Source organism: Myxine glutinosa, chromosome 4 (assembly GCF_964187855.1).
Source record: "Myxine glutinosa chromosome 4, kmMyxGlut1.1, whole genome shotgun sequence".
NCBI classification, from domain to species: Eukaryota; Metazoa; Chordata; class Myxini; order Myxiniformes; family Myxinidae; genus Myxine; species Myxine glutinosa.
Window position 1 is genome coordinate 102,713,252 of NC_136264.1, and position 9,930 is coordinate 102,723,181.

A 9,930-nucleotide genomic window follows, 5' to 3' on the forward strand; every position below is an offset into this window, starting at 1 on the left:
CCACGGCGAGCTTGGCTGGGTCGAGGCGGCGGGCCCTGGCGTAGACCGGCGGGCCCGTGGTTGGTATGTGGTGCTCGATCCCATGCCGTACTGCGACGGCCGAAAACGTCGGCCGCGTGAGGGCCGGGAACTCCGTGAGCAGGCGAGCAAACTCGTTCGCCGCCGGGACGGCGCATGCCAGCTCGGTCGGCGCGGAGCTGCTCAATGTGCATACCAGGGAGCTGAAGGTTTCGGCGTTGATTAAACGACGCCGTTGGACGTCCACCAGCAGTCCGTGTGCGCAGAGGAAGTCGGCGCCTAGCAGAGCCATGGGCATGTTTGCGGTTACAAACGTCCAAGCAAAGCATTGGCCGCCGAAGCAGAGGGTGACGTTGCGCGGGCCGAAGGTGCGGATGGTCGATCCGTTGGCCGCAACCAAGGAGGGGCCGCAAACCGCGGATTGCCTGTCCTGGTCAGAGGCGGGTATGACGCTCAGTTGGGCGCCGGTGTCGCACAGGAAGCGCCGTCCGGACGCTTTATCCGTGATGAACAGTAAGTTGCCCGTGTGGCCGGCGCTCATGGCTGGTAATGAACGCCGGCCCGGCCGTTTCCCGGCCTGCCGAAGGTGCACGGGGGTCGGCATGTCCGGGCCTTCTGTCCGAACCTGGCATGATAGTAACACCATGCTTGGTCAGGTGGAGGCCCCGGTCGTCGTGCTGGAGGTGGTCGGCTCGGTGTAGCGGCCGCCAATTGCGTCGGCAGTTCGGTCGTCGACCGTGCCGGGTGCTCGGGCGCCATGGGTGTTGCGTTGGACGGCGGTGGGTCCCATGTCGCCGCTGCGATGCGCTGTCCTGCGGCGGAGATCTTGTCGGCTTCTCTGGCAAGGGCCCGGGGATCTGTGGTCGTCGTGCTTGCCAGGGCGAGGCGTACCGGGTTAGGCAGCTGACGGAGGAACAGCTCCCGGAACAGGAATGCCGGAGAGTGCTCGCTGAGCAGTGAAAGCATGTAGTCCATTCGCTCGGAAGGGCGCGTGTCGCCGAGCTCGGGCAGGTCGAGCAGGCGCCGTGCGCGTTCTGCCGATGGGAGGGCGAAAGCGTCGAGGAGAAGCTTCTTAATCGCGCCGTATTTGTCAGCGGCTGGCAGGCTCTCGAGGAGGCTCAGGGCGCGGGCCGCGGTGGCCGAACCGAGCGCTGCTACCACATGGTGGAAGCGGGTGTCGTCGGCCGTGATGCCTCGCAGGGCGAACAGGGAATCCGCCTGTGCGAACCAAACCGCCGCGTGAGCCTCCCAGAAGGTAGGCAGTTTAAGGGCGACTGCCGTGTCCATGTCGGTAGGTCACCAATGAAGGAGCTGGGGCTCCCACGTCGATCGGAAGAATGGACGCGACAAAAAGCTGGAATTCAACCGAGTTGCTTTAATCAAACCAAACACTCAGGCACTCTCAAAAGCCCGTTTATCGGGCAGCAATATATATACATACTATCCCGGAGCGTTTGCCCAGGAAAGGCGAGAGGGGGCGTGGCCCAGCGTCCTGGCAAGTTGAGGGCGAGCCTGCCCGGGCATCCTGGACGAGCCCGGCATGGTGATCGCTCCGCGTCCTTGATAGGTGCAAGGCGATTGTGAAAACCCAGCGGTAGCCGCTACAAGCTCCTATATATAATTTCTGCAAAAGTATAAGAAGCTCCAATATAATTTCAGGGACTTCCTGCAGTTTCAGTTTTCTTTCCTACTTTTCTTTTTTATCAACATAGAGTAACCAATCACAAATGGAGATAATTATATAATGCTGAAATTAGAGAAGTTCATGCAGTTTGTAAGAAGTTGATGATCATGTACTGATATTATAACATCATACTCGGATTGCTAATTTGTACAATCTCATTATGTGGCTACACTACAAGAGTAATCAAGTACTGTGGTCACCAGTGAAATGTTTGTGGAAGCTTGAAGCAACGATTGATGAAGTGTAAATGCGGCAGTGATGTTGGGATTGTTTTGTGACGGCAACACTGTTGTCGACTCTCTAAACCAACATCATCCCTGTCTTGTTTAGGACCTTTTTTAGACTGAAGTTTGTCATCCCCACATTGCCTTTTTAATTTAGCATAAATTGTTTATTAACTTGTGGAGAATAATCATGAGTGGGAAGATTTATTAGAGAGGACGAACCCACAAACCACTGCACAACTTCCCGATTCACTCATCAGAGTTTTCAAATTTAAATATCTCTCCAATTGTAAAAGCAAATCTTGAAATTTTTCCTTTTGTTACGGATTTATGTGAATTACTATTCAGGTCTTTGCTTATTAATGTGTAGCCGATTAAAGGTTGTTGTGATTAAAGGGTCAGGAGCCCTTCTGGGGAAAAGGAGACCGGAAACGGAAGAAGAAAAGACACGAGGTCCTGGAGAAGCGGCGATTCTCTTCTTCTTCCTCGCCCAGCGCCGAGAAGAGCGGTATCGATATTGAGCAGCGTGGGGAATGCTGCGTTTACAAGCCCGTCTGGCGAGAGGAGTTACCGGGACGTGTGATTACCCATTTACACGTCAAGTCGCCGTGGGTTCGTGCACGGAACCAAGCGTCCGGCACAGTTCGCTTCACCGTCTACAAGGACGCGTACGGGTCGCACCTTGGGCCTCGCGCGCGTTGCAAGCCGCGCTTGGTTTTGCCCCGTTGCTTGGCAAGGAGGTGTGCGCTGCAGCAGCTGTCCCCGGTACGAGACGTGCACGTTTGGAGCACGTCCGCCCGGGGTTCGTTCAACCGCCCGTGTGCGGAGAAGAGAGACTTTGTGAGGGACAGTGACCGTGACCCAAGTGGTCGTGAGTGGGGACAGTGGGGGACACATATGTAAGATGGCCATCTTCGTAATATTGATTGTGGATTGTTGATGGTTGTTGATTGCTCGGGGAATATATTATTGATTACTCCGGATCCTTGGTGTGGGGTTTCTTATTGACTGGAATTCATATTGATTGCGTTACGAAAGCGTATAAATCATAGATCTTTCTGGCGGAGTTCCTCTCACGGTCCGGGGGTCACCGACACCAGGTAGTCACCGGGAGGACCACGTAACACTTTATGATCTTTTCTTTGTTTTCCGGGTCCCCCCAAAGGGGGTGCACCGTTCCCGGAGGTACTGCAATACCGGGTCGATACGTGGAGCGGACGGAGCAAGCCCCTAATCCAACTCCCGATACCAAAAATCCATTTAATAGACTAGTCCCGCATTGCGGAACATATCAGCTATTAAACTGATAAGAACAGATACTGGTTTAGGGCCGCAGTCAGGGCCTGCCTTTTTTACGTGTGAAAAAAGGTAAAAAGTCCAAACATTTGAACAGCCTCGGACGTGCACCTTGACCCCATGGCCAAGCCACAACGTCAACAAGGCTGTCCCAATAACAATACACATGCGCCTCAACCCCGAGGGGGAAGCACATGGTCATTCAAACGCATGCATCATGCCCCCGAAGGCCCACAATGCATGGTCATACAGTTGGGACCACTCCTCTTAATAGGAGTAAGACCCCTTAATCCACCAGCAGGGCATTACTCCTGCCAGGTCGATCGTTTAGGGCCTGACCGAAGGCCTGCCTTTTTTACAATGAAAAAAGGTAAAAAGTCCAAACATTTGAACAGCCTCGGACGTGCACCTTGACCCCATGGTCAAGGCACAGCGTCAACAAGGCTGTCCCCATAACAATACACATGCGCCTCAACCCCGAGGGGGAAGCACATGGTCATTCAAACGCATGCATCATGCCCCCGAAGGGCCACAATGCATGGTCATACAGTTGGGACCACTCCTCTTAATAGGAGTAAGACCCCTTAATCCACCAGCAGGGCATTACTCCTGCCAGGTCGATCGTTTAGGGCCTGACCGAAGGCCTGCCTTTTTTACAATGAAAAAAGGTAAAAAGTCCAAACATTTGAACAGCCTCGGACGTGCACCTTGACCCCATGGTCAAGGCACAGCGTCAACAAGGCTGTCCCCATAACAATACACATGCGCCTCAACCCCGAGGGGGAAGCACATGGTCATTCAAACGCATGCATCATGCCCCCGAAGGGCCACAATGCATGGTCATACAGGTGGGACCACTCCTCTAAATAGGAGTGAGACCCCTTAATCCACCGGCAGGGCATTACTCCTGCCAGGTCGATCGTTTAGGGCCTGACCGAAGGCCTGCCTTTTTTACAATGAAAAAAGGTAAAAAGTCCAAACATTTGAACAGCCTCGGACGTGCACCTTGACCCCATGGTCAAGGCACAGCGTCAACAAGGCTGTCCCCATAACAATACACATGCGCCTCAACCCCGAAGGGGAAGCACATGGTCATTCAAACGCATGCATCATGCCCCCGAAGGGCCACAATGCATGGTCATACAGTTGGGACCACTCCTCTTAATAGGAGTAAGACCCCTTAATCCACCAGCAGGGCATTACTCCTGCCAGGTCGATCGTTTAGGGCCTGACCGAAGGCCTGCCTTTTTTACAATGAAAAAAGGTAAAAAGTCCAAACATTTGAACAGCCTCGGACGTGCACCTTGACCCCATGGTCAAGGCACAGCGTCAACAAGGCTGTCCCCATAACAATACACATGCGCCTCAACCCCGAGGGGGAAGCACATGGTCATTCAAACGCATGCATCATGCCCCCGAAGGGCCACAATGCATGGTCATACAGTTGGGACCACTCCTCTTAATAGGAGTAAGACCCCTTAATCCACCAGCAGGGCATTACTCCTGCCAGGTCGATCGTTTAGGGCCTGACCGAAGGCCTGCCTTTTTTACAATGAAAAAAGGTAAAAAGTCCAAACATTTGAACAGCCTCGGACGTGCACCTTGACCCCATGGTCAAGGCACAGCGTCAACAAGGCTGTCCCCAAAACAATACACATGCGCCTCAACCCCGAAGGGGAAGCACATGGTCATTCAAACGCATGCATCATGCCCCCGAAGGGCCACAATGCATGGTCATACAGTTGGACCACTCCTCTTAATAGGAGTGAGACCCCTTAATCCACCGGCAGGGAATTACTCCTGCCAGGTCGATCGTTTAGGGCCTGACCGAAGGCCTGCCTTTTTTACAATGAAAAAAGGTAAAAAGTCCAAACATTTGAACAGCCTCGGACGTGCACCTTGACCCCATGGTCAAGGCACAGCGTCAACAAGGCTGTCCCCATAACAATACACATGCGCCTCAACCCCGAAGGGGAAGCACATGGTCATTCAAACGCATGCATCATGCCCCCGAAGGGCCACAATGCATGGTCATACAGTTGGGACCACTCCTCTTAATAGGAGTAAGACCCCTTAATCCACCAGCAGGGCATTACTCCTGCCAGGTCGACCGGTCTCCCAGCCAAAAGGCCGAGAAGCGATAACGTAAGAAGTTTAAAAACGCTCTTTTCCACGACAATCGCATCTATGATTGACCGGCGACGATTCGCGAAAATCGAAATTCCATCGAAATGTCCGATCTTTCGGCGCCTCCATTGCAGCTATGCATCTTCATTGATATCCTGGTATTAAACAATCCTGCTGTGATGTATATATTTTGTTTATCTTGAGAGAAATATAGGATTTATCATGTGAAGAAAACAGGATGACAGATTAGCGAAATGACGTCATTTTCTCTGTGCGTCAGAGCCGCGTCCCGTGCGTAAAAACCCGGCTTGCCAACCGAGATTCCAATGGAATTGGACATTAAACACACCAGCTGTTTAATACATTATAAATAATACATTCGACCTGAATTACAGGAACCCTAATGGGTATGGGGGTTTATGATTTTTACTGGGATCAAATCACGTGCTTTGTTGCGAAGCAGCGAAAAGGGGAGGAGGTCATGTGGTGCTTGTACAGTTGTGCACATGACTTCCCAATGTTAATCCACTCGCACTCCGTTTCGGTTATTCCATCGAGCTTTGCAGGCTCCGCCCATCAGAGGAGGTCGAAGAGGAAGAGGGCGATGCTGGTTCGTACGATGACGTCATGAGGATCCGAGAAACGAGTGACCGAAAGAGAGAACTATTATTACAATGATTCAAATGAACCGATCTTTAAATAAGCTCGTTGATTCCTCGTTAACTGTGGAAACTAAAACAGCACTTGTGAGAGAGCATACCTCCGCCATGCTGAACATTTTACATTTTGTATCCCACGACCAGGTCGGGCCGAGATTCGGACCTGAAACATAAGCTAAGCGGCTTGTTAGTCAGGTTCACTATGTTTTTTCGTTCAATATTTTTCGGAGATTAGCAAAACTATACATTTTTGGAATATTCAGAGCATGAGGATTCCAAAAATTAATGTTGGCATTTGCTTAGACACCTTTGCGAAAATGACACTCAGGACAGTGATGAAGATCTGTAAACGCATATTCCTGAAGGGTGTAGACCTAGTACAATTACCTTTGTTTGTTGCTTTTCTATAATCATGAGCACTATTTTGAGGCCTTTATTGGATTCCTTGACCCAGAAAACATAGGATTAGCATATTTAATTAAGTTTCCAGGTTGACTAGAAGCCGAGAGAGCACAAAATATGTATTTTATGGCGGCCATATTGAAAATCCAAAATGGCGGCCATGAAGGTGTCTGTGCAAATGCCAACATTGATTTTTGGATTCTCCATGCTCTGATGATTCCAAAAATGTACATGTTTGCTAATCCCAAAATTTTGAACGAAATTATATTTGTTAACATAGTGAACCTGACTATGTTCTTGTCACCGAACCAACTCATCCACCAAGTTTAGTCATAACTCGTCCACAACGTTTATAAATATCACACTATATGTCGTTTTTGGCCCTGTCTCGCAATGGTGAAGATTCACTTTAAAATTCTAGTGGCCGGATCCGAATCCGCATCTTCACCAAAATCTAATCATTTTGTCCGTGCCATATACACTTTCTATCTGCCAAATTTCGTCCCAATCCGTCCACAACTTCTTGATATATCTTGTTGACAGACAAACAGACATGGGTGAAAATATAAACATATCCACCTTCGGTGGAGGAGGTGAAAGGACATAAAATGTCATTGGCTCCGCCGTAGTTTTAGTAATTTTGCTGTACGGAGTTAAAGGCTCCCAAAAAAATGGGTCCATGCATGTCCGATAAATGGATGGGGATCGGTTGAAGTAACAAAATAGCCACCAGATGGCCATCTTGGATCTAATCTCGAAAAAAAATGACGTGCCTATGTAACCCATCATTCATTATCTGTTTGCTAAGTTTGAACAAGATTGGCAAACACATGTCCGAGAAATGGTTGAGGACGTGTTCAACATCGGGTTTTTTACAACTAAAATGGCCACCAGCCGGCCATCTTTGATCGCATCACGAAACAAAATGATGTGCATATGTCATGCCTTGTCTTTGTGCCAAGTAGGACCAAATCGGTCCATACATATTGTTACAGATTGATGTGAATTGATGTGAATTACTATTCAGGTCTTTGCTTATTAATGTGTAGTCGATTAAAGGTTGTTGTGATTAAAGGGTCAGGAGCCCTTCTGGGAAAAAGGAGACCGGAAACGGAAGAAGAAAAGACACGAGGTCCGGCAGAAGTGGCAATCTTCTTCCTCTTCCTCGCCCAGCGCCGAGAAGAGCGGTATCGATATTGAGCAGCGTGGGGAACGCTGTGTGTGAAAGCCCGTCTGGCGAGAGGAGTTACCTGGACGTGTAATTACCCATTTACACGTCAAGTCGCCGTGGGTTCGTGCACGGAACCAAGCGTCGGGCACAGTTCGTCTCACCGTCTACAAGGACGCGTACGGGTCGCACCTTGGGCCTCGCGCGCGTTGCAAGCCGTGCTTGGTTTTGCCCCGTTGCTTGGCAAGGAGGTGTGCGCTGCAGCAGCTGTCCCTGGTACGAGACGTGCACGTTTGGAGCACGTCCGCCCGGGGTTCGTTCAACCACACGTGTGCGGAGAAGAGAGACATTGTGAGGGACAGTGACCGTGACCCAAGTGGTCGTGAGTGGGGACAGGGGGGGACACATATGTAAGATGGCCATCTTTGTAATATTGATTGTTGATTGTTGATGGTTGTGGATTCCTTGGGGGAATATATTATTGATTACTCCGGATCCTTGGTGTGGGGTTTCTTATTGACTGGAATTCATATTGATTGCGTTACGAAAGCGTATAAATCATAGATCTTTCTGGCGGAGTTCCTCCCACGGTCCGGGGGTCATCGAGACCAGGTAGTCACCGGGAGGACCACGTAACAGAATTGGGGGCTCGTCCGGGATCTAAAATTGTATAAAATAATAAAATAATATTTTTATTAATTAAAATTTATTAATTAAGTATTAATTGGTAAATTTTTGGGAAATTAGGGGTAAAGTCTTGGGTGAAGGTTAACAGGTGTTTACGATAGGCACCATGGCGTTTGTGGCACAGAACTTTGCGGTACCACCTAGTGAGGCACAGTTCCGAGCGTTACTAAAAGCGGACCTCTTGAAATTGGCCAAACATTTTAACTTGGAGGTCCGAACTAATTTGAGGAAGGCAGAGTTGCAGACCACGGTGATACAGTCTATGGTGGGATTAGGAACATGGGACGAGTTAGCCTGGGAGTGGCTACCCGAAGAACCAGAAGACGTTGAGCTCCGGAAACTGGAGTTGCAATTACGGAGCCAGGAACGGATCAAAGAAGAAGAAAGGAAAGCAGAAAAGGAAAGAGCAGAAGAGGAAAGGAAAGCAGAAGAGAGGAGAGAAGAGAAACAAGCAGAGGAAAGGAGAGGGGAACGAGAACTCCAGGAAAGGTTAAAAGAAGAAGAAAGGAAAGCAGAAAAGGAAAGAGCAGAAGAAGAAAGGAAAGCGGAAAAGGAAAGAGCAGAAGAAGAAAGGAAAGCAGAAGAGAGGAGAGAAGAGAAACAAGCAGAGGAAAGGAGAGTGGAACGAGAACTCCAGGAAAGGTTAGAAGGGAGAAAGCAGAGGAGAGGAGAGCTGCCAGGGAACTCGAAGCAGAGGAGAGAAAAGCCGAAAGGGAGTTGAAGGAACGTGATCTGGCGCTTCAGCAAGAGATTAAATTCAAGGAGCTGGATTTAATGAGAGAACGGGGAGAGGTACCACCCTTGTTGACGGGGTCGACACCTAGCCAGAACACCTGGGAGGTGGGCAGACATGTGAGGCTGGTTCCACCCTTCAGTGAAAAGGAAGTCACTCAATTTTTTCCACACTTTGAGAAAGTGGCTCGACAGTTAAACTGGCTGGAGGAGGCCTGGACCATACTAGTGCAAAGTGTGCTGGTGGGTAAAGCTCAAGAGATTTATTCGGCGCTACCAATGGACCAATGTGCAGATTATGAGGTATTGAAGAAGCACATCCTCAAAGCCTATGAGTTAGTTCCGGAAGCTTACCGGCAAAAATTCAGGAATGCCAGGAAGAGGGAGAGTGAGACCCATGTGGAGTTTGCTAGAGTGAAAGAAAATATGTTTGATCGGTGGTGTGAGTCAAAAGGAGTCGGGAACGACTTCGAAGCATTGCGTGACCTGATGCTGGTGGAGGAATTTCAACAGTGTTTCCACGAGGACATCAAAGTGTACCTGCAGGAAAAGAAAGTACCGAAGTTGTGGGACGCAGCCACCATGGCAGATGATTATGCCTTAACACACCGGATAGGGGTCCACGAACCTAACTCCTCGCCTAGATCTCCGCAGGGGAGGTGTGGAACAGCAGGTGCGGAGAACGACAATACATGGCGGCGGCCTCGAGAGGTTTATGAGGACAACGCGGATACCCCACCTGTTCGAAATCAGAGGGCTACGGGCCCAAGACAAACTTATTTTTCGGGGGGCCCGAGGCAGACCACGAGTTTTTCCTCCGGGCCTACTTGCACTTTTTGCAAGAAACCTGGACACTTGATGTCCAGTTGTTACCTCATGAAAAGGGAAGACCCAGAGCGGAGTCCGACTATTACCACTCCGAATGCGATGGCA

General features: G+C 50.0%; 1 pseudogene; it reads right to left on the reverse strand.

Moving 5' to 3' along the window:
• Nucleotides 1–3,089: 3,089 nt before the first annotated feature.
• On the reverse strand, nucleotides 3,090–3,298 carry LOC137411144 (U2 spliceosomal RNA; annotated as a pseudogene).
• Between the last annotated feature and the right edge of the window lie 6,632 nt (nucleotides 3,299–9,930).